Source organism: Scylla paramamosain, chromosome 23, assembly GCF_035594125.1.
Source record: "Scylla paramamosain isolate STU-SP2022 chromosome 23, ASM3559412v1, whole genome shotgun sequence".
NCBI lineage: Eukaryota > Metazoa > Arthropoda > Malacostraca > Decapoda > Portunidae > Scylla > Scylla paramamosain.
In genome coordinates, this window is record NC_087173.1 from 4,724,666 (window position 1) to 4,750,485 (window position 25,820).

The following is a 25,820-nucleotide window of genomic DNA, read 5'->3' on the forward strand; positions in this document are numbered from 1 at the left end:
GGAAGGACGACAGTAAAAACCTCAAATTATCTTCCTGTCCCGAACGCCGCAGGAAGGAGAAAATTAGCAACAGACGCGAAGAGGCAGCAAGCAGTGGGAAGACAAGGAGGTGCACTGGGGCTGTCTCGCTTCCGGGCTTGCCTTGAGTACGGTTATTATCCTCCAAGAAAACATAGGGTGGCGTAAGGCAGAGGAGCCAGACGCTGCCGCCCCCGCTTGCTGGCTCCAGGACCTCTGCCTCCCCTCTACCTTCCTCTCTCTACTCTGCTACCTCTCTACTTCTGCTACTTTCTTCTATCCCTGCTACCTATCTAATCCTACTACTCTCTATCATCTTTGCTTCCTTCCTCTCTTTTCTGCTAGCACTCTCTAGTCTACTTGTGTTCCTCTTCAAGTACTCCTGCATGGGTTGAGTTTCTATGCTGTTTGACTTCTAACTTGTCCACTTCATTTGATTTTCTACCTATCCACTCATAACTTACTGTTCTTATCCTAGTTCTTAATTCCTGCATCATTCCGTGGCACCAAGGAATGAATGAATGAATCAATAAATCAATCAAATAATCTTTCTATTCATTCATCCACCTACCAATCTTCCGTCATTCACTAAACCTCTCCACTTCCTGCTTCCTATTTCCATTTCCAGCTACTTTAACTTCCAATTCCTTTCACTCCCCTTCACTCCATTCCCTCCATTCATCATCCACCTACTTTCCTTCACGTGCTGATTCAATTTCAACCAAACATACCACCTCTACTGTGCTGACTCGCTCTCTCTTCTACCGAATCTACTGTTAGAGAGAAATGAAACTAAATTACAACGGTGGAAATGGCTAGAGAGAGAGAGAGAGAGAGAGAGAGAGAGAGAGAGAGAGAGAGAGAGAGAGAGAGAGAGAGAGAGAGAGAGAGAGTGTGTGTGTGTGTATACCGCGGGGGGTCTCAGTTCTTCGAGGTAACCACACAATGCTTCTTCCCATGTCACTTAGTAATCAATAACGCTTACTAGTTTCTCTGCCGCCACCACCACCACCACCACCACCACCACCTCCATCATTGCTATTACTTCTACTATTACTACTTATATTACTGCCTTAAGAGTTTCAATACTATTTCCATTACTATTACTACTACTACTACTACTACTATTTTAACTCGTTCCTTTCTTCCTTTCTTCCTTCCTCACTCGCCTCGTTTTATCACCTCTTACGCACTTATTCGCCTAACATTCAAATCCCGCCTGTACACGCACACACACACACACACACACACACACACACACACACACACACACACACACACACACACACACTTTTATGAGCTCTCCCAGTTCCCTTCAGTATTCCTTTTAAAGAGATTGCTGCACTCACGGCCTCTCCACTCCCAGAAATAGATAGCTGATGAAATGCGTTGAAATATACTTATAATACTAAACAAATACCCCTATTGCTACTACTATTACTACTATTGCTACTAAATATCTAATGAAATCCACAGAAATGTACGAATAATACCAGATAAATACCTCTACTACTACTACTACTACTACCGCCATTACTGCAATTAATCTTACAACTATCATTGCAGAAAAATTACTACACCAATAACCACCACCACCACCACCACCACCACCACCACTACAATTACAGGTAAGTCACAATCGACGTCTTAAGCTAAGCTCTGACAAGGTTAAGTCCTCAAGGTCACTTCCTTTCGTCATCCTGTGGTAACAAGAAAAAGGTGCCGAAAAAAGACCTGTCAATGAGGCTCTTAAGGTGAGGACATGCTTTTTAACACCTGTAGGAGGGAACAGGTAGGAAGCAGGTGAACTTGTAGAAAGAGAGCAGATTAGCAGGTACAGAATAATAGGTAAGAGTATGCAGGATATTGAGCAGAGGGAGGAGCTATACGAGGAAGCGGAAGGAGAGATTACGGATAGCAGTAAGAGGAGGAGGAGGAGGAGGAGGAGGAGGAGGAGGAAGAAGAAAATACAATACATAACAGTGAGTTACTTTCCACTGTTCAAATGTACCCATGAGAGAGAGAGAGAGAGAGAGAGAGAGAGAGAGAGAGAGAGAGAGAGAGAGAGAGAGAGAGAGAGAGAGAGAGAGAGAGAGAGAGAGAGAGAGAGAGAGAGAGAGAGAGAGAGAGAGAGAGGTGAGGGAAAGTAAGAGGGACAAAAGGAGACGAAAAGAGGAGGGCGGGAGGGAGGAGGAAACCGGGGTGGGGGGGCGGCGGGAGAGCGGAGGAGGGAATAAGAGGGCCGGCTGGAGAGAGAGAGAGAGAGAGAGAGAGAGAGAGAGAGAGAGAGAGAGAGAGAGAGAGAGAGAGAGAGAGAGAGAGAGAGAGAGAGAGAGAGAGAGAGAGAGAGAGAGAGAGAGGGAGAGCGGTCCGTGACTCAGGCAACACAGAAGTGACTCATGGGAAAGTCTTGTTCTGAATAATGGATCCATCATAGAGACGCACGATCCCCCCCACACCCCCCCACTTCCTTCCTCTCCCTCCCCCTCCCTTCTTTTCCCTTCCCTTCCCCTCACCTTTCCTTTCTTCCAAGTATACCTGATGGTGGGATGACAGAGGGGGGCAGGGGGGAGAGAGGGAGCAGGGGGAGGGCAAGGGGTAAGAGGAAGGGGACTGGTGAAGAGAAATGGCAGTGAGGAAGTAAAGGGAAAGAGTTACTCCTTTTTACTCCCAACACAAAGGAGTATAAGAGAACGTACAGTGTATACGTAAAGATGAAGACTTGACGGGGAAAAGAATGCAGACTCGGCTACCTACTTCGCTAAGGTACAAAAGTATAAAAGGGAAATAATATAAGGAGTCACCAAATAAACAAAGAGAATAATAAGAAGTCGAAGAAAATAAATGCAAGGGGGAAATGACTTCGTGACTTTGTGGGGCGCATTGATGGTTTAATTTTCTTGGTGCCACAGCAACGAGGGTGGTGAGAGGCATAGTAATCACTGGAAATAAAGATATACAGGAGGAATATGATTTGGTGAATTCTTAGTGTAGGAGTAGTAGTAGTAGTAGTAGTAGTAGTAGTAGTAGTAGTAGTAGTAGTAGTAGTAGTAGTAGTAGTAGTAGTAGTAGTAGTAGTATCATTTCTTCATACCTAATCATCTCTCAATTTCACTCATGTATTTTATCTAATATATTCATTTTAATTTCATTTATTTGTTTATTTTATTCTATTGTTCTATATATTCACTTACCTTTTTGTTTATTTTATCTTTCTTTCTTTCTTTTTCAGCGCCGCAACAACACTGTCAGAATGGCAACACTTATTTCCAGCCTCGGATTATACATACCCCATAAACTCAACCAACACATCATAAATCACGACCAGCGAAGTGTTCAGGGTAAACGACCGCGCTGTTGCATCATTTTCAAGCAGCAACAACAGAATGAAATAAGCCTTGCTCACACTTGAAGACTTCGCCGCGAGGAAAACAACATATCAGTGACTCCATCCTGCCTTGCAACACTTCCCAGCAACGAGACCCTTCAGCTTTTCTGCAGTATGTTCGTGAGATGAAGGCCAGTGACGAAAGATTGTGATATGACATGAACAAAAATAACACTAGAGATATTTCTTTCCAGATGTCGGTGCGGTCTCTTCTATAACTGATTACTTTGCCTGTGTGTGCCAACGAAAACATTAACCTTTTGCATCCTAATAACAGTATGATATGTGACTATGATGATTTGACATTAAAAAATAACACTATAGACTTTTATTTCCAGATGTCGGGGGGAGTCTCATATAACTGATTACTTTGCCTGTATGCCAACGGAAACATTAACCTTCTGCCTCCTGATAACAGTAAGGCACGTGACTATGCTGATTTGACATTAAAAAAAATAACACTACCGTATAGACTTTTATTTCCAGATGTCGGGGGGGTCTCTTATATAACTGATTACCTTGTCTGTGTGCCAACGGAACTTAACCTCCTGAATGCTGACAATGGTATGACACTTGCGACTTCGTTCAAGTAACCCAAGGCGATCTGAGCACAAAATATAATCACAGGCAGTAAAAGGTTTTAACAATTCGATGACTTTCTGTTTTACGAAATTACATTAATCTTCCACCAGGCAATTCTAATAAGCTTGAGTGGAACTGAAAGGATTAAGAATGGCTTATAGAAATAGAAGAATAAGTCGAGTGTTTCTCACTCAGGGAACACACTGACTGACGCTTCCATTATTAGTATTAAGACAAGGAAAGCTTTCATTGAGAGCACCAATTTTTTTTATTAGGTAAGACAAGAATCAAACTGTCATCTATCAGAAATAACCTAAAAAAAACAATGAACACTTTTATCAACCGCAAAAACTTTATCCCAAGTGAAACATATTAAACTCTATTCTCTAAACCAGTAACCTAAACAGTGAACAAAGGCTTTTATCATCTGTATTAAGCTTTTGTATTATACAGGGAAACAAATCAGCCATGAGCTACTCCATAAGCCAATAAGCTTAGGAGGAAACAAAGAATATCACTCATAGGTCACTCCACCAACCAAAGCGCTTAGGACGGAACGAACACTTACATTTATTAACAGACTCAAGCTTCTCATGAGACCAGAAAACACACGAGCCATGCATTAATTAACTGTCAAAGGGAAGGTTTCAAGACACTCGCAATTTGAACATTCCTTTAGGACAACTCTCTTTTAGGACTGGCATCTTCAGAGGGCCAAATGTCTGCCATCTTTTCTTTTAGTTCCCTCTTACATGAATAAATATACAAATAAACCCATTAACACTTTAGCAGCCGATAACCTTCACAGGGAATGGACTCTTGAGGAAGCCGTCTAGCGAGGAAAGTAACTAATAATTATATACTCTTAACCGCACACTCCTAACGTGGGAACGCTGGGAAGGACACATCTGTCACGTCACCCCGCCACGTGTAATGCTGACGGGGTTGTGTAGCACAGAACGCTCACTGACGGGGGGGAAATCATAAGCCATTTACCGTTACCTAGCGGCCTTGTCCATTCAGCTCACGGCTTCAGGAACGCCAGGAGTGACGTGTCTGACTGTACTTGTGAGGAGAATGGCTCGATTTGTATAGAGAGAGAAACTACGTGAGGGGAAGTAAGAAATAAATGTACAGTGATGGATATGTTTGTGTGTTCAATTATATATAAGAAAACAAAAATAGCACAGTGGATGTGTTTTACTAATTATATAAAGAGAAACTGAATAAGGAAAGATATGATAACAAAGACTGACAATGAAAAAAAAAATAAAGCCGTGTGTGTGTGTGTGTGTGTGTGTGTGTGTGTGTGTGTGTGTGTGTGTGTGTGTGTGTGTGTGTGTGTGTGTGTGTGTGTGTGTGTGTGTGTGTGTGTGTGTGTGTGTGTGTGTGTGTGTGTGTGTGACCTGAATCATAAAAAGAAAAGAAAAATAAACAGGTGTGTATGGAAATGTAATATCATTCATACCAAGAAACACAAGACCATGAATAACAGAGGAAATAAAGAAGAATGTCCGTGAATTGCTGCAAATACTACGTAATTAAATAAAGGAAATCTAATAAACTAAGAAAATAAAAAGTAAAACACATGAATCTCCCTCAGAAATTCGCATTATTTCTTTCAGTATTTCAGAGAACTTTTTTTTTTTTTCACTTTTTGGCAAACTCGCATAAAAGCATCAACTGCGACTCACATTCTCCTAATTAATTAATGATCCTACTCAGAACAATGGAACATGAAACGAATTTTTCTGTTTAGCATTCTCTCCCTTAACAAATCCACCGGAGAACATGAAAAAAAAAAAAAAGACGAATAATTTTACGAGTTCACTACATTTCACCCCCACCACCACCACCATCACCACCACAGTCATCACCACAGTCATGACCAGCCTTACCAACACCACAAAGGTCATTCATCAAACGAGACACTTAAGTTGCCACAGGACTATTTACAAAGGCCACTGAGATCATTAACCACGTTCTCATGGCTGTTCTTCCCCATTAAAATTATACATTGCTTGTTAAACTATCACTGTAATCCTGAAAACAATAAAAATCTCTAGTAACTTCCGACACAGCTGATCACCCAAGACACGTGACCACAGAACGATTTCCAAAGGCCATATCAAGGCTTCATGGCCGTTTTTACCCATTAAAGTCATAGAATGCTTGTTAAACTGTCATGAAAACACCAATAAAAGTCTTTGGTAACTTCCACTACAAATTGTTAAAAGTAAAGAATCTGAAACCTTCGAGGATACAAACACAGGAGTGTATTCGTGTTTGGCGCATGTGTATGACGTAAGTGTTCCTCATACAAGGGGGAAGTTTGTGTGGGTGATGGAAACACGAGACAGGAAAGATAAAATATACTTCCCTATGGCCCTCCTTTACCCAGAAACTCCTCTAATTGTTAACTTCCTCCTCCTCCGCTTCCCTTTTTAACCCCTTCACTTCCTCCTCCTCCTCCTCCTTCTCTCTTTTCCCTTCCCCTACTCTTTTTTTTTCTTCATATCTTTCTCTTCTACTTCTTTCTCCTCTTCTGCTATATCCTTCCTTTCAGTGAACGTACATAAACACAATTTTAGCGTACCACCTGTGCATACACTCACCTACATTGCTCTCTCCTCCTCCTGCTTCCACCTGTGCATATATTCGTCTACAGTGCTCTCCCCTCCTCCTGCTTCCCCCTGTTTTTGTCCCTGTACACGCCCGTCTCTCCCCCTCCACGCATACAACACGAACGCATGCACAGACCAGTCCCCGGCACGCGTATATTTCTTTACCGTCCATCAATATATCAATACGCGACGCTGAAATGCTCCCACTCCCCTCCTGTACCGACCAGCGGCCTTCATCCTCCCCTGCGCTCCACAACTTCCTCGCTTCCTCTTCCCAGCGCGCTACCTTCCGTTCCATCCCTCGCCTCCCCTAACTAAACAAGCGAGTAATGTAGAGAAAGAGAGAGCTTAATGGTAACGCCCGGCTGCAGATAATACCCGTAAAGATAGTTGTGATAATGGTACTGGTTCTGAAGTAGGTGTGAAAAAAAAAACAATGGCAAAGTGCAAGTAATTAACGAAAGTAGAAACACGTGATGTATTTTAGTTTATCCTTTCTTGCTCGCCTTTCAGGACTGACTGTGCTTGTGTGTGTGTGTGCGTGTGTGTGTGTGTGTGGAATAAATGTAGTTTGTTATGTGTATGTTTACGAAATTTCAAACGTGGAATGAGTGAGTGAATGAGTTTAAGTAATGTGAATGTAACACTGCTTTCATACGCTGTCTCTCTCTCTCTCTCTCTCTCTCTCTCTCTCTCTCTCTCTCTCTCTCTCTCTCTCTCTCTCTCTCTCTCTCTCTAAGCCCTTTGCTTTACTCTTTTATCAACTTTATACAAATGTTTCTCGTAATCGTGATGAAGTTTGCCCTATGTACATCCTTCGTGTGTGTGTGTGTGTGTGTGTGTGTGTGTGTGTGTGTGTGTGTGTGTGTGTGTGTGTGTGTGTGTGTGTGTGTGTGTGTGTGTGTGTGTGTGTGTGTCATAATCACCCTCACCACCATTATAAATACTCCTTGCCCTACATTCCTCCTCCATAACACTCATTCCCTCCCTCTCTTCCTCCTCTGCCACTTTCTACCTCTTCCTCTGCCGTCACTTTCCTCACCTGAACACTCCCTCTTCCCTCAAGCCGTCACCGTCACAGCACACTCATTCCCTTGATTACTGAGTCACATAATCCCCTTCACCTGTAGTCATTATCACCACCACCGAGTATTTTTTCATTGTTAGTAATCCTGCAACATTATACTCCTCGCTGGCATTATTTATTTAACAGGAAAACGAAAATAATTACGGAAACTGGATGGAAAGAGGAAGCAAGAGAGAGAGAAGGAAGAGAAGGGGGTGGGAGAGAACGAGAAAGTGAGGTAGTGAAAAATAGAGGAAAAGGAAATAATGTGTAAATGACAAAATAACAGTAATATCTACAACTGAAAATAACAAAAGGATATAAAAGGAAAGAAAGAAGGAGAGAAAAGTAACGATAAAAGACAGTAATACAAATGACTAGAAATTACGAAATTAAAGAGAAGGAGAGAGAAAGAGAAAGAGAAGATAAAGGAAAATATGTGCGCATGACAGTAATAAACCTAACGACAGGGTAGTTAGAGATGGTTAGCTTGTTACTGCCAACCTTGTCTATAGATTCATTAATACGGCGATTAGGGAAGACAATAGAAGGTGACACGATAATTAAAACTCAGGTGAGGTGAGGCGGACAGGTGTAAAGGTTTAGGCTCTTATTACACGCGAGTCACACACACACACACACACACACACACACACACACACACACACACACACACACACACACACACACTCACAATCACAAAAAAAAAAACACGCACACACACACAAATGTTTACCCGTGTGTGTGTGTGTGTGTGTGTGTGTGTGTGTGTGTGTGTGTGTGTGTGTGTGTGTGTGTGTGTGTGTGTGTGTGTGTGTGTGTGTGTGTGTGTGAGTCATTTGTTTCATACCTTTCAGGATGTCAAGAGAACGTGTCCCCGTCACCGCCACAATATCTGCAAATAAATAAAAGCGTCACGTCAGTATTTCTGGAGTGAGTGAGTGAACGAAACGAAACCTTTTACTTGCTGCTAAGATTAGACAGAGACAGACAGACAGAGAGAGAGAGAGAGAGAGAGAGAGAGAGAGAGAGAGAGAGAGAGAGAGAGAGAGAGAGAGAGAGAGAGAGAGAGAGAGAGAGAGAGAATCACAATTACAGTTAAGCATATGCAAATAGACGGAAAAAAAAAGTAAACAAACCCACTTCAGCACAAAAAATAATGAACTGCCACAATAAATACAGCAGAGTTTAGACGTGGTACACATTCTCATCACAAGATCCTCCGTGTTTCTATAAATATGAGCGGCTCCCGGAAGCAGGCGAACGTACAAGCATGGCAAATTGCAGGCCAGGTAATGAGGAAAGTTTGCTATGGTGTCATCTCTTCACCAGGAACACAAGCACGTCTGAGTGTGTCCGCGAAAAAACTGGGGAAAAAGCAGGTAAATTACGAAAAAGTGTTTGGAAGAAAGAGGGACGAGGCGAGGAGACAGGAATAGGGGAGAGGAAGAGACAGGTAAGGAGAAGCAGCAGGTAATGAAACACACTTGTCAATATCAGGTGACATGGCGTTCCCACAGGTAGATCGGCTACTAATTACGTGTCCTCATGCCTCCCTTTGTTACCTGCGAGGCCGAACATTCCAAAATACTTATTGTACGTACGAAATCGTCCAAGCATTTCACTAAGTCTAGGCAAAATATTTAAGTCTACCTGAGAAATACAAGTAGACGAAATTATTCAAGTTTTCATTAAGTCTGAGTAAAATGCCTGATAAAATGGTTGTTCTCTGCATTATAGGTGAAGAAATTGCTCGCTTTTTTTTTCACCTAGTCTAGGTTACATATCTAAGTCTTATCTAACAGAACACTTCGCTATGTTATGCATAACAGTGGCAAACTAAATTGGTCTTAAGTGGCAAACTACAACAATATTCAGTAGTACTACGTGTTCTTAGCAGACAAAACATTTCTTTCACTCAAATTTCGCAAGAATGGCCATATTAAAGGGATTTTTATGTATCCTACCGCTTCGTTTTTGTTTGTTTGTTTGTTTGTTTGTTTGTTTGTTTGTTTGTTTTTTCCTCAATACTGATTTTCATGCAGGTAAAATATCGGTCAGTATCTCCAGACAGCATTCATAACCCTTAAGTCTGCTCAGTAAGTCCCTCCACACAATACAATACATAAATGGAAGCAACACAAAACACATAAGTATTTCAGTGAGCATCTTCTCCTCAGGTATGAGGTAATTACTAATATCATCCAATTGGGCTAAGAAAAAAAAAACGTTATTTGGTTGGAACGTGCTTGACTATCATTGGCTCCTCTCTCTCTCTCTCTCTCTCTCTCTCTCTCTCTCTCTCTCCTCTCTCTCTCTCTCTCTCTCTCTCTCTCTCTCTCTCTCTCTCTCAGCTAACATACCTATTTACCTACACCACTTTTTTCCGCCTCTTTTTCACCCCTTTCTTCCTCTTTTTTTTTTTTTATCTCTACATCCTTCTCTCTCCCCCTCTCTCCACTTCCCTCCCTTTCCCACCCTTCTGACCGTCCCTTTCTATCATATTTACGTCACCTGCCTCCTCTGCTTTACTATTTATCTCCTTTCCCTTTCCCTTCCCTCCCTCGCACGCCTCTCCCTTTCCCCGCTCACTTCCAGCAGCTGATCGCTATCCCCTCTCATCTAATCATCTATCTGTACCCAATCGTTTGTACCACACCAACGCTGCTCCCTCACTGCTTAATTCTCTCTCTCTCTCTCTCTCTCTCTCTCTCTCTCTCTCTCTCTCTCTCTGGAGGACTCACTGCCCTGGCCAACCACATAAAAATCATTCAACGTTCAGTCGTTCATCCCTCGCATACCTATGACGCAGAGGCCACGTGTCTCCTCCTCCTCTTCCTCCTCCTCCTCCTCCTCCTCCTCCTCCTCCTCCTTCTCCTCCTGTTCTTCTTCCTCCTGTGTCCAGTAATCTCTGCCCCTCCCACTTCAGTCCAAGCTCAGCAAAAACTCAATACAGACTCAACCAATTACCTCTTCGCGTTTGTGTTGGTTCTGGCCACTTAATCTTTCCTCATTCCAAGGTCACAGCCCCGGCACCGCCCCTTTAAGGTCTCTCTCTCTCTCTCTCTCTCTCTCTCTCTCTCTCTCTCTCTCTCTCTCTCTCTGAGTCTCCCTTTATTTTTTTCGGTTTTATTCATTCATCATGTCCCCTTTTTCCTTATCTCCGTTGTTTCCTCTTTTCCTTCCCCCATCTCTCTCTCTCTCTCTCTCTCTCTCTCTCTCTCTCTCTCTCTCTCTCTCTCTCTCTCTCTCTCTCTCTCTCTCTCTCTCTCTCTCTCTCTCTCTCATCCAGGTACTAATATCGCTCTATACTGCACCTGTTTTTCTATTGCCTATTAACCTATTATCTTTTTTTCCTTCCTATCTTATCTCTTGCACTCCTCTCTCTCACCTTCCTGTCAAATCTCGTATGTTATTTTTACCTGTGTTATTCTCTTGCACGAGTAATTACAGTGGAATGCGTTCAACAGGTATACCGTGTTAGGTTTGGGGAGCGAGTCGGTCTCCCTAGGTGATTATATTTGGTTATCAGAGGGAGAAAAAGGTTAATTACACATGGCCAGGTGCATGTCGTGTTGCGAGCAGGTATTGCCTCTCACCTGAATGTCTGCTTGGCTTAAAATAACTGAAGAAATGTGCTACTTTTCCCATTTTCTCTCGTGATTTGTATTGGCTCTCTCTCTCTCTCTCTCTCTCTCTCTCTCTCTCTCTCTCTCTCTCTCTCTCTCTCTCTCTCTCTCTCTCTCTCTCTCTCTCTCTTTTTGTTTGCTTTTTTTTCATGGGGGAAGAGGAGGGTAAGGGGGAGACAGGGGGGGAGAAGGGTTGAGGGGAGTTATGCAATCAGTTCATGGGGTTAACTTGTTAGTGTTGCACCGAGGTCAGGTCCCTGAGGTGGGGGTGGTGGTGGTGGTGGTGGTGGTGATACAGGCAAGGTGATGATGGATTTAATAACAGTGATGGTGATAGGCAACGGTGCTTAACTTGGATGGTGTCAAGTTAGGTTAGGTTGAGTTGAGTTAGGTTAGGTTTAAGATTAATTTAGGTTAGGTTAGGTTAGGATAGAATACGTTAGGACAGGTTAGGTTAAGGTAGGTCTGACTGAGGTAAGTTTCGTTAAGGTCAATAGTTTAGGTTAGTTTAGGTTAGGTTATGTTAGGTTGGTTAGACTAGTTTAGATTAGATTAGGTTAGGTTACTTTATGTTAGCCTGAGTTATGTTAGGTTAGGTTAGGTTATGTTAGGTTAGGTTAGGTTAGGTGGTGGTGGTAGTAATATTCAGTTCCATACATAACCAACGCAATCCACACAACCATCCACAACCATTAGCAGCATTCCAAATTCTTTCTTTGTATTTTTTGGAGTGGAAACAGATTAAAATTTACATTTCATAACATTTCTAGTTTCATGTGCAGTCCTTGACCAGCCTCGTATTAAAGAGAAAATAAATAAAATGAAATTGAATGACTAGATACATGCACGTATCCCCAGACAAACGATTTTAATGTTGTTGTTGTTGTTGTTGTTGTTGTTGTTGTTGTTGTTGTTGTTGTTGTTGTTGTTGTTGTTGTTGGTGGTGGTGGTGGTGGTGGTGGTGGTGGTGGTGGTGGTGGTGGTGGTGGTAAACGATAAGGTAAGTAATGACTAATACGTGTAAAAGTCCTGTTTATTACACTTACTAATCATGTCACGTGTTACAGCCACCCCATCTCCTCTCCCACGCCCTCACCTCCCCTAAAGCCTTTCCCACTCCTTCCTCGAAACATTCCCCACAATTCCACACCCCACGTTCTCTTTACGCCTCCCCTACCCGCTTCTCCAACCCAACGCTTCTGCCACGCCTTCAACACATCCTTCAAATATCTTCCCCATGCATTTCCCAAAGTCTCCTCCAAAACGCCTCCCCATGAAGCTTCACAATTAAACGTGTCCTCTCCACGACTCCTTCAGCACCTACCACGCCTTCCCAACACCTCCCTACGCCATCACAGCTTCCCTTACTCCACCCAATGCTTATTCAAATGTCTCGTCCACGAATACTCTAATCCCTACTCCAATAATACCATTCTAAATACTGTAACTTCCTCCCACTCCATGCTCTTCCACATCTCTCCCTCCTCCCACGCCACGTAATACTCCCAGGTCAAGTCTTTTTTTATGACCACTTTCTACGGATTCGGTCCAGAAAGCATGAAAAAAAATGAAAGGAAAAAAAAAGAATACTGCTTCATACCGTTCACCATTATAACTTGCTTTGCGTCGAAATGAGAAGAAAAAAAAATCTTCTCTACCTCTGATCAGATAAATGGTTAATATTTTTTTTCTTTCTTTCCTTCCTTTTTTTTTTTTTCTTGCAAGGAAAGGAAAGGAAGAATCTTGTTTCACAGCCATGTCGGTTCTTCCAAGACACTATATAAAAAAGTGTCTGCCTCTATCTGTGACGTGACAAATGGTAATATATTCCAACTTTGTTCCTTTTTTTTTTCCTGCAAGGAGGAAAAAAAAACCGACCTTTACAGCCGTGTCAGTTCTCACAAGTCATTCTGTATAAAAAAAAAGCACATAAAAGTCTGACGTCTTTCTGTAATAAAATATTCTTACGCACTGTAATTTCTTGTAACATGATGAAAGAAAGACATTTACTCTCATAATTCTTTAAGTAAGGGGCAGCCTACAATAAAACACCTTTGCTTTTGTCATTTCCACCTGTATTCATAGCTGGACATTCAATTATCCTCGCATTTTCCTCCTTTCTATCCACTCTACTCAACCTCCTCTTCTGGTTACATTAAAACCCCATTACTTTCAAATCTCTATCTGTATTTCAAGCTAAGCCCTAAATCTTTCAAATATTCCCCTTCTTAAAAGATTACACAAATTTATGGTTGAGGATTACAGGTGGAAATAAGTAGGTATTTTTCGTATAGAGATTAACACGTATAGACCTGACGGCTTCTTGCAGCTTTCCTTATTTTCTTATTCGTACCCTGCGACTCTCATCACCTAAAATGTAAACTAAAATCTAACTCCATGGTTTAGGTAAGTTCTTTTCTTCATTCATTCTATCCTTTCACTTTTTTATTCCTCCCATGCATATAAATTTTGTCCATTCCCTAACCGCCTCCAATCTGAGCTGAATTTTCCTTCCACGTAGTCTGCTTCTTGCTTTTTTTTTATTGTTATTTTTTTTTCATATATGAGGAGCATTAACCTAGGACAATAAAAAGTTATAAAAAAAATGCCTACAGAAAGTGCCAGTCCCTGTAGAGTACTGTCAAAAAGGACCATCTAAAAATTGGAGGGAAGTCTTGAAACTTCCCTCTTAAAACAGCTCATAAATAAATAAATAGAAATAAATAAATAAAATAAATAGGAAGAAATACAGAAGCAGGCAGGGAATTCCAAAGTTTACCAGTAAATATTCATTCATCTTATTATTTTTCTTTTATAAACAAGTCAAACAGAGTATATCACTTTTATATAACTCAGCTATACGTATTTCTACCTGAAGTATAATTCCTCATCGTATTTTCCCTCTAAATAAATCAATTACTCATACTCCAGTTCTGTTTATCCTTCCTAATCCTCAAAATGGGGATAAATCCTTCTTATTTACTATCCTACATCTCTTACGTCAGATCAGATGCCACTCTTGTATCTTAAGAATATAACACACAATCTCATAATGGAAAAAAAAAAGAGGGCATGTTGTTCATTCTTTCTTTGTCTTCCTTTGTGTAAATATTGACCTTACGACCCTTTAACTTTAAAACAACGAGCCAGACAGAAAGGAAAACAAGAGGACAAGAACGAAAAGGAGGAGGAGGAGGAGGAGGAGGAGGAGGAGGAGGAGGAGGAGGAGGAGGAGGAGGAGGATAACAACAAGGAAGATGAAGAGGACGACAAGAACAAGGAGGAGGAAAAGGAGGAGGAGAACGAGGAAATGAACAAGGAGGAGGAGGAGGACAAAGACAAGAAGAAGAAGAGGAGGAGGAAGGGGACAACAGCTCAATTACTGACCAAGAAAACAGATGAGAGATAAAGCGTGATCCTGGACACCCTTAGCGGACATGTGGCACTTAAATAGGTAAAAAAAAAAGTAATAATAACAATAAATAAATAAATATTCGCCTATTCTCATCCTATTTTTCATATTCTATCGTTCAACTCCTTTTTCTTGCGTTCATTCATCCTTCCTATTCTTCTAAACATTGACGCATCTCTTTTCACCATTGTTCAGCTCTATTTTCATTTAATCTACTTCTATTTCTCGCGTTCATTCATCTCTTCTGTTCCTCTAAACATTCAGACTTTAAACTTCTCCGTTAATACCCAGAGAGAGAGAGAGAGAGAGAGAGAGAGAGAGAGAGAGAGAGAGAGAGAGAGAGAGAGGAGAGAGAGAGAGAGAGAGAGAGAGAGAGAGAGAGAGAGAGAGAGAGAAATAATACAAGAGATTTTCACTCTTTTCCACGCTAAAAAACTGAGACCACAAACTACAAAGCTACAAAACCTTCAATACTAGGACAAAACACAAAATTACGCAGGAAACTACAAACCAAAAACTGCAAAATTTAAGGATAAAAAAAAAAAAATACTTACAAGCTACAAAGCCAAAAATATACAAGAACGAGAGTCTAAAAATAGAGAAGTGACCTGGGAAAGATAGTCAAGAAGTGCAAGGGTCACCAGGAGGAAGGGTCCACCTGGTCTGAGTCAACGAGCGCCAGGAGACCCTTCAGACGGACCCCAGACCTCAGGCAAAGATAGAGCGGCCGCACCTCAGCGTATACCAGGAAGGGAGATTAATTTAATATGGGTTAGCGGCACACAGGCGCGTCTGGCTATCGACTGCGTGGTGGTGGTGGTGGTGGGCGTGGTGGAGGGGAGTGAGCACCGAACGTTCACTTCCTCCACTTCCTCTACTTCCTCCACTTCTTCCACTTCCTCCACCTCCTCAACCTCCACCACAACTTCCGGCTCCACTATTCTTCTTATATATGATCTCGTTTGGAGGGGAAGGTGTTCTGGTGGATTCTTATTTGCATTTTTTTTTTGTTTATTTTCTTTCATTTTGTATTTATTTATTTATCTTATTTATTTTTCTTCTAAAGCTACCGAGTGAGGAATTGCTAGTGTGAATTATGCAGCTGACAGATACCCAGAAACCTGCCTGGATCTAGAAACAATAAAGCTCAATACAAATAACAAGAAAAAAAATATAAATTCATAACAACTAAAAAAAAATGTGATTCTTTACAAGCAAAGAAAACAGAGTCTCGTATGATGCAAACTTGAAAAAAACACCACCACCACCACCACCACCACCACCACCACCACCACCACCAATGCCTTTTCACCTACCAGACAGACGGCCAGACACTCATGCCACACCTGTCTGAGCCACCTGACCAGACTGCTCTCTCGTTTTTTGCTACATTTTCATTCATAAAGACAGACGCAGACCAAGATCATAAAGTAGAGGCAAAAATTACTCTACTCTTAGACGTAAAAGTAGAATAATGAAAGGAGAAGTTTACATTCATCAAAAAAAAATATATATATACAGAAACCTTCTTGCCTTTCATTCAGTTAATATCATGAAAGGTATTGATTAAGGAGTAGCTTAGAGTCTTTCTTTCATTATACAAGTAAAAACTGCTTCATTCATGTTCTTTTTCATTACAGAAGGACGTACAAACTTTGCAATATTTTACAAACACTACAGATATATCATGGAAGAGATCCCGTTATCTATCCCCACGTATTTATATAGTTGAAAATTGCCTTTGGTGTTATCCACGTCACTTTAAAAGGTTAAGTTACTCACATTCACTAGCGTTACAATAAGGTTCATATTCTAACACGTGAAGTCGAACGAAATATGCTTCTAGTAAATATCCTGATAGTATTCAGAAAGTAGTAACACGAACACAATTCACTCACACAGTTTTAAAATAAAGTCGACTATATATTTTAGTGCAAACACTCTTCACTACAAGTCGGAAACAGAATACTTCAAATAAATATTCGCAAAAATAATATTCAGCAAGTGGTGATATGATGATAATGATTCTGATTCACGCTACGAGTTAAAAAAAATTATTGTTTACATCTTCATTATAAAAAAAAAACGCACAGACCGCCTCCTCCGTCTCCCTGAACACCAGTGCCTCGTCAGCCGTCGTCAGGTCAGGAACAGACGAACACTAGCATGTGAAGTACAGTTATGCGAGGAGGCAGACAGACAGACAGACAGACAGACAGACAGACAGACAGACAGACAGACAGACAGACAGACAGACAAACAGACTGACTGACAACACGCAACGCACCAAAGCCGTGTGTGTGTGTGTGTGTGTGTGTGTGTGTGTGTGTGTGTGTGTGTGTGTGTGTGTGTGTGTGTGTGTGTGTGTGTGTGTGTGTGTGTGTGTGTGTGTGTGTGTTTGCGCGCGTAAAGTTCACAGAGGGAGCAATTAATCAGGCACCAAGTTATCTCTTCTTACAGTCAATTGCTTGCCTAACTTTCAGGCCCCTAGATACTCCCCTCGAGGCCGCCCTGTCTCATTAAGCTGGTGGTGGTGGTGGTGGTGGTGGTGGTAGTGGTGGGAATGAATTTGAAAAAAGGTACAGTAAAATCCCTCTTATCCGGCATTCGAGTATCCGGCAGCTTCAAGTATCCGGCACATTTTTCCCCGAGCCTTAAAATCAATAAAAAAAAAACAATGTGTACTCATAAAATCGATTAAAATTCCCGCGCGAGGCATACTTTGTCCCTTCGCCACCAGAGCGCACTGCTTTGTGCCATCCGCAGCCCACTGCACTGTGTTTACTCAGTGACTCAGTCCCGCGTGTGCACTGTTTATCGCCTGACGCCTTCATCATGCCTAAAGTTGTAGAAAAGAGGAAGCGTGTTGTGCTTACACTTAAGCAACTGATCAGATCAGCTGCTGATTAAGATCAGCTGATCTTTGTTATGGTAAGATGCGTGAGTGTTGGGTGGTGATTGTGGACATAATTTCACTTCTATTCAAGTATCCGGCAATATTCAAGTATCCGGCATGTCGGCGGTCCCGTTGATGCCGGATAAGAGGGATTTTACTGTATATTCGTATTTCACTTCTAACAAATTTTATTGCGTTTTATTTTCTTCAATTTGTTATATCATTCTGAATACTCTCTCTCAATCTCTCAATCTCTCTCTCTCTCTCTCTCTCTCTCTCTCTCTCTCTCTCTCTCTCTCTCTCTCTCTCTCTGTCTCATCTCCCTTAACTGCTTATCAGACAATGGAAGCTGAAGGAAAGAAAAGCAAATAAACGAAGAATAAGTATAAAACACATCTTCCACAAAACGAGTAGAAAAGAGACATGAACATTCAATAAGATTAATAATACCGCAGAAATTATCAAGACAAGTGAATAACGACGTGGAATGAGTGATAGTTATTCGCATCCTGATAGACGACGAGCGAAATAAATGACCACCTGGGAATATGAGCAGAGTTTTTTTTTATTATTATTACTATCTATACGTAAAATTCCAGACGAGATCGTGCATGAAATCGTTACACACACACACACACACACACACACACACACACACACACACACACACACACACTCCATTAAGGGAACACAACACAAGAAATTATGCGAGAAAATTCAACGAAAGATGCAAGAAAATCAACTTCTCCAAATAAGACAATAAATAAATCACTGGAATATATTAGCAGAAAAATGTACGTAGTGTGTGTGCGCGTGCGTGCGTGTCCGTGTGTGCGTGTGCGTGTGTGAGTGTGTGTGTGTGTGTGTGTCAAGAACGTTAACAGTATCAAAGGACAGGAACACAAAAAGCCTGCATGAGTGAATCCTATAAAAACACAGTTCGATATGGCACGATAAACACAAGTAGTAAGATATTTCAATTCTTTTACTGGTGTGGTCATCCTTTACTAATACTCACAGCACCGTAAAAAATATTTGCATGGATACTCCGGAAAAGAGAGAGAGAGAGAGAGAGAGAGAGAGAGAGAGAGAGAGAGAGAGAGAGAGAGAGAGAGAGAGAGAGAGAGAGAGAGAGAGAGAGAGAGAGAAAAAAATTTTTCTTTTTTTTTTTTTGTAATTTCTCAGCTACCTAACCTACCTTAACCAAACTGAGCTATTTAAGAGACAGAAGTGCAATAAAAAAAAATACCTAAAAACTTGTAATGCATGAAATTGTTTAGTAATGAAGGACTTAAGATTCAAGAACATGCATTTAAGAGAGAGAGATGCGAGAGAAGCTGAATTCACGAGGTAAGCAGAGAGGCGATGACTGGATATCTTCATCTTGCGGGGAATATATAACCTGCAGATAATGGCATAATGTTGCAGTACTGGTTGGCAGGAGACGCTGAGCACCGCGGCGCCTGATATACGGGCGAGAGTAACACGTTGATGAGCATGCGGCTGCTGATACCATCGGACCACCTCGCACACTCCACCATCTAGCCCCACGCCACGCCACGCCACCCCACGCCATTACCTCATGATGCTGCCGACATTGTTTGTTTTCCTGCGCATCATACTTCTTCTCCTTGTTGTTGTTGTTGTTGTTGTTGTTCTTGTCTCCTCCTTCTTCTTCTTCTTCTTCTTCTTCTTCTTCTTCTTCTTCTTCTTCTTCTTCTTCTTCTGCTTCTTCTTCTTCTTCTTCTTCCAGGAACTCAAGCCGTGACTGTGACACTGCATGTGGAGGAGGAACAGGAAGAGCAGGAATTGGAACGATTGAGTTATGGCGCCGCAACAACGAGATGACAATGTCTAAGGTGACGAACAGGACCGGTGCCTCCTCCATCAAGACTGCTGCGTGGAAGGAGGAGGAGGAGGAGGAGGAATCAGATCTGGCTGAGCTATGGCGCCACAACAATGAGATAATAATGACACTCAGATAAAAAAATAAATAAATTAAACAAATAAATAGGTAAGTAAATAAACAAACCAATAGACAAATAAATAAATAAATAGATAAATAGCAAAAATATTAATCGCAAATTTCTCCACAACAAACTATCATGAGGACGAAGGATGGAAAGAAAAAAAAACTGGGTGTGAAGGAATTGTGGGGAGAATTCTACACGCCGCTGGCCAAGGTTATTATGTAAAGGCGCTACTTCTTCCGCCAGGACGCAACCGTGAACCTGGATCGAGCTCATAAGCAAGAATAAAAGAAAGAAGGAAAGAACAGTAAGGCAATAAGGAGAGAAAATCTATATACTGAAGAGGTGAGGAGTGTGTAGAAAACGAGAACAAACACAAGCAGGGGAAACAGAAAGAGGAGGAGGACGAGGAGGAGGATCAGAAGAGGGAGGAGTGTTGAGAAGGGCGCGATGAAAGCTATATGGCCTGTAAACGGAGGAGAAGGTAGCTAATCACAATGTTACAGCTTGGGGCTTGTACCGCGACCTGTCCCACCATCCAGGCCTAACCTTCACTTCGCCTCGCCGCAAACCACACTGACAGGGGAGGAGCACACGGTCGCTTTTGCCTCGCCGGTCCCTTACGCACGCCCATAATAATTTGTCAAAGGGTTGCCCACACAAGGCCGCCACCCACGGCTCATCTTGATAGTGAGACCAAAGTACTGGCTACCTTAACACGCCTAATAGAGATAGACAATTAGTTACGGTGGTGCGATTCCTCGTTTTTTGTGCCACGAGAGGCGAGCTTCAAGGTGCGAGGATGATGAAGGAGAAGGAGGAGGAAGAGGAGGAAGAAGAGGAGGCGTAGTTTACATATAATAACACAAGATAACCAAACAGCAACACATTTCACTCCCTTCATGGTTGTTTAGAAACTAATTATAACTCACAACTGGCTAGAGATGGAATGAGATAGCAGGGAAGAGCAACAGACTGAGGTATCTGAGGTACAGAGCAGGGAGATTTAGTATATTTGTTCTAGTAGTAGTAGTAGTAGTAGTAGTAGTAGTAGTAGTAGTAGTAGTTCAATTCAATTCAATATTCTTTATTCACACAAGATGTGTACACAAACTAAAATACATACTAAAACTAAAAGAAAGAAAAACATTTCATTTAATTATTAAAAAAAAAAAAAAAAAGACATAAATTTATACTAAATTAGACAATATCATACTGAATCCGACGTCACTCGGTGCACAAAGCATCAATCAACATCTTAGTTTCCCTTACATCTAAGATTGTGGTATCACATCTATCCCTCATCAAACACAATTCACGAATTTGTGCACCAGTCCGTGCAAGTTCGTACTGGTCACACTGCAGCTGCGTCCAAACCTTATTGATGTCTCCAATATTCATATTAAATTTGTATGAAAGATATCTTACATTACTGCCCATTATTGAATGTCTTCCATAAACCCCCATTCTTCCTATTGTTCTTATAACCATATTGTCTGATGTTAATATTTGGTTTATAAAAGCAATCTCCCGTTTTGCGAACCACATTTCTGGGGGCATAACATTAGCAATGTGAGGAAGCAGACTACAGTGTGTGGTCCAGGGCAGCTTCCACACTCGACGCACTGCAACCCTCCACGCTCGGTACACCGCTTCCATGCTACCATCACACACATTTAAAAGTTGACTACCATAAAAACTAGAACAATATTTAAAAAACAAAGTATTTCTTACATGTGACAGTCCACCCCTTAAAACGGGGATAAAAATGAATTACATTGTCGATAAAAATCAGTCACACATTTAGAAGTATCACATTTAAAAATATTTCTTCCTAAAACATTTCCCAGGTGTACAATTTCCTCCATAATATCAATAGTTTTACCATTAATTTCTACATTAGGAATTATATTACTTCTTTTATTACCGTGGAAAACTATTAATTTGCTTTTCTTTTCGTTATACACAATGTCATATCTCGATGCATAATCTACACAGATGCTTATCATCTTCTTGAGAGCAAAAACACTTGGTGCTAGACCTTTTAGGTCATCAGCAAACCCGAAGGCTCCTGCATAGGTGCCACCCATGTAGCAGCCAACGCCAGAGTCTCGCAATTCCGTGAGTAACCCGTCTACATAAACACAATACAGTATAGGAGAGATCACACCACCTTGTTTGACTCCATTACTCACTTCAAATGTACTAGACAGTAAGTCATTCCATCTTACGCTTAGTTTTTGATTTACGTACATGTTTAACAATAATCTACATATAAGAGGACATACATTACGTTTCAATAGAATATCAAATAATTTGCAATAATTAACTCTGTCGAAAGCCTTGCTTGCATCTAAAGTAAACCCATAAACAGTTGTACCTTTAGATACATAATAAGACACAGTTTCTCTCACCATTGCTGTACACATAGTAGAGGATGTTCCTTCTTTGAACCCAAACTGCAAATCATTGGTCAATAGTTTATCCCTTTCTCTCATCAATACAATATTATCCAGTATTTTACTCATCAAACTACTAAGAGTAATCGCTCTGTAATTTTCACTGGTATTAAGATTTGCCCAACGACCTTTAGGAAGCGGTATCATAACCCCTTTCATCATGCTGTGGGGAGAGAAACCGTGCCTCAACATGGCTGAAAACAGTACAGACAAGTGTCCGTATAACACATCACCAGCATGTATGAGATGGTCAGACATCAGGTCACCCTCACCTTCTCCCTTTCCAGGCCTCACTCTCCGCAGTGCTTGACGCACCTCATCAGGCGTAATCAAGAGTATACTTTCATTACTATTTTTCTGACAAGAAATTACACTGTTGATGGCAGATTTTAAGCTATCCATCTCATTTGTATCGTATGAGGTACTGTTGTAAAGCTCTTCAAACTTTCCTTTAAATAAATCAGCTATATCTTTAGGACAATGTTTTCCATCAACTGCCTTAGGCGTTTTTTTCTTCTGTTTTCCCTTGTTTCTTACAGATCTCCAAAACTGTCTACCAGAAGCACTAGCCTGCAAACTCTCAGCTAATTTCTCTGTAGTTATTAACTCTTCTTGCTTTATAACCATCTTGCGTGCTTGGTGATAACATTTACGTGTTGTACGGCGTATTTCGGCAATGAGACCTTGCTGAGGTCGTTCACTGTCTACCCATAACCTGTGCCAAAACAAAGCAGTGCGAAAATAACCCTCAACACAATCATTCCAGCCTGGCACAATTTTCTTAACTCTCCCACAATTTGTCCTTGGTATACACTCTTTACTTGCCTTTATAAGTGCATTGGTGATATGATCATAAAATGCTGCTATTTCCATTTCATGCTGGGTGCACATATTATTTCTACACATTAACATATCTTCCGGTAGGGGAACATTTAACAGATATCCAGTGACTAACTCTTTATACCTTAATATATCCTCAGTATTTGCCTTATGCCAACATATGCGCTCGAAGGTCTCATGCTCAATATTTTCCACATTATAAGAAATAGTAACATCTAAAACACACTTTATAGCTATATGGTCTGATGGATTGTTTACAGAATCAATAGTAGTATAAGTCTGAAGGAAGTTAGATATATTGTCTGATATCAAAAAATGATCTATCAGGGATTTAAAATTATTTCCTTTACTGCAATAAGTATAAGCAACTGTGGATAAGGCATCATTATCACAACAATAAAACCTGTACTCATCGATAAATTTAACAAAGGCCCGTGTCTGGGGCGTAACACGGCTAAAATCAGTATTAAAATCACCACCTACTAATATAAAATCTATATCATTACTAAGACTAAGAACTGCTATATCACTCAGTATATTTACATATTCATTCACATTTTGGTCACTTCTTTGATCATCACAGGGCATATATACACATATCACCAAACCCGTTTGTTTCTGGTAAATGAACTCGAACAGCACACAATCGTTTGGATTCATAAGGTACAGGAGTGACACGAAACCGCTTGGAGTCACGCCACAGGATGGCTGCTCCGCCGTGCGGCCTACCCCGCACCAGCCGACCCTCCTCCATGGCGCTGACCCCGTGCACATTCACACCCTCACCCACTCCATAAAACCAATCAAGCTGACTCATAAACAAACCATGCTCCTGGATTAAAAAAAAATCACTTTGATTATAAAGCTCACTTAGGAACGGTGCCCTTAAATCATCTGCATATTCACAATTATATGAAACACACGTTAAATTTCTACTGTCTTCCATTTTCATGAAATTGTACAAAAACATTAATTCCTATTTCTCCACTTTTTCAACACAAACGCCTTGAGGCCAAATATCAGGTGACAACACTTTAATTTTGTCTCCCACAGAAACTGATAGCTTATATGATTTAAATATGGAATGTTCATTAGATACTAACTGCAATTCAAAATCATTGATTCCCTTGTCTCTTATATAATCCTTTATAACCTGATCATCAGTGTTACTCACAACTCGCGAGAGAAAAAAATCCCTCCTTGGGGGTGGCGCGCCCTTAAACTTGTTACTGGTCGCACTACCCTGCACACGCCGCCTGCCGCCCTGCCTGGGATATTCCCCTACATGGCGGGGCAGGAATCCTCCTCCAGGCTGTCGAGGGGGGGTTTGATTTGACAGGCTTGCCGTTAGGTCCCACTGTTATCCATGGATTACCGTTCCTATGAGCGCCAACCGTTCTTGAGCCGCCGGTACCCCGAAGCGGCAACGCCCTATCTCTTGAGACACTTCCATTCCCAGACGACGATCCAAGACCACCACCATCACCACCGCGGCGTTGCATCGACGCCGTGTTGCTCGCTACCAACCTCGTCGTCACCACGCCCTCCAGTCACCACACGTGAAGTATCACTGTCACGGTCTCCGCCATCGTCGACACCGCTCACTCTTGGTTCAGCGTCACCATTTGCCGTTGCAGCATCACCATCGGACATTCCATTATTCAGGCCAACACTTGCTTCCTGAAGTTGACTAACAGCTTCATCATCCCGTCCTGATGGTTCATCCTCTGTCTCCGACTGCGTATAATGCCTTCTACAAAGATCTCTCTGTGATAAATTATTTCTGCTGCATCCTCTGGGTAGGCTGTTACCAGATGTGACACCAGCATAAGAGGGTGGTTCTGCAACTAGATTTGTGACAACAGTCTCCATTTCTTCTTGTGTGTTTTTTATACGTCTCACTGCATCTTGATTGCAGATTATTTCAAGCCTTTGCTTCACTCATATTATCCTCCAAACGGTGCACCCTTTCTTGGAGAGCCATTATCAGCTGGTGATTAGCGTAAGGATCAATGTCTTTTGGATCACATTTCGGCAGTCGGTTCAAGTCTTTAGCTACGATGGATGTAGATACTTCTTTGCCATCCAGCTCCATCATAACTGTCAGGATGTCATCCACAGTAGACTCACTTTTCGTTTTACCGGGTACATTACGCCTCTTTTTTAATTTTGTGACTAATCAGTTCATCGTACTTATAGACAAGTATTTCCTTCGCAACAGTTATCTCAGGTTCACTAAAGTGGCGTAACACCACTTCAGCAATATTATTTCGGGTAGATCTATGAATATGAAACTGCACGAAGCACAAAAACTCGTTCAAAACATATTCACCATCACTGTGGCTTCCAGATAACTCAGTTTCACTTGAACCTTTATTTGCTTCACTTTGGGCTTCACCTGAGTCATTCATGGCTTCTTATCAGTGACGTGGCTCTGACGTCACCAACAACACTGACGTAGGATTCCTGGCCGAATGCTATTGGATGGTAGGCCACAGATATTCAAGCTTTCATTTCTTAAAATCCACTGTCTTATCAAGCAGTTTGCATCACTCGGCCGTACCTCTATAACTTCATGGTGGGGTGTTGGGCATGCAGTCACTCGTAAATGCCTTAAAAACCCGGAATTTCACCAGAGATTCACCAGCAGGGTTTGTTGACAGCCAACCATCATGGCGGACGGCAGAAGTAGTAGTAGTAGTAGTAGTAGTAGTAGTAGTAGTAGCAGTAGTAGTAAAGTTGGCGGTGGAGGACAAGAGGAGGAGGAGGAGGAGGAGGAGGAGGAGGATTAAGTATTAAAAATGCATGTGTTTCGAGAAATAAATTTACACACGTTATTAATAAGTGTGTAAATTTGTCGCATTATTTATTGTGATTAGTGTGTGAGTGTCTTCACGCATCTAATACGTAATTGCATTTTCTTGATTAAAATTATT

The 25,820-nt window shown here is 41.5% G+C and overlaps 1 long non-coding RNA gene across 1 annotated transcript in view; it reads right to left on the reverse strand.

Annotated features, from left to right (window-relative positions):
* Positions 1–25,820, reverse strand: part of LOC135112039 (uncharacterized) — a 114,347-nt gene that overhangs the window by 55,816 nt on the left and 32,711 nt on the right. The window contains exon 2 of the long non-coding RNA XR_010274010.1: positions 8,529–8,573. This is a non-coding gene — a long non-coding RNA (uncharacterized LOC135112039). The remainder of the gene's footprint in view (positions 1–8,528; positions 8,574–25,820) is intronic.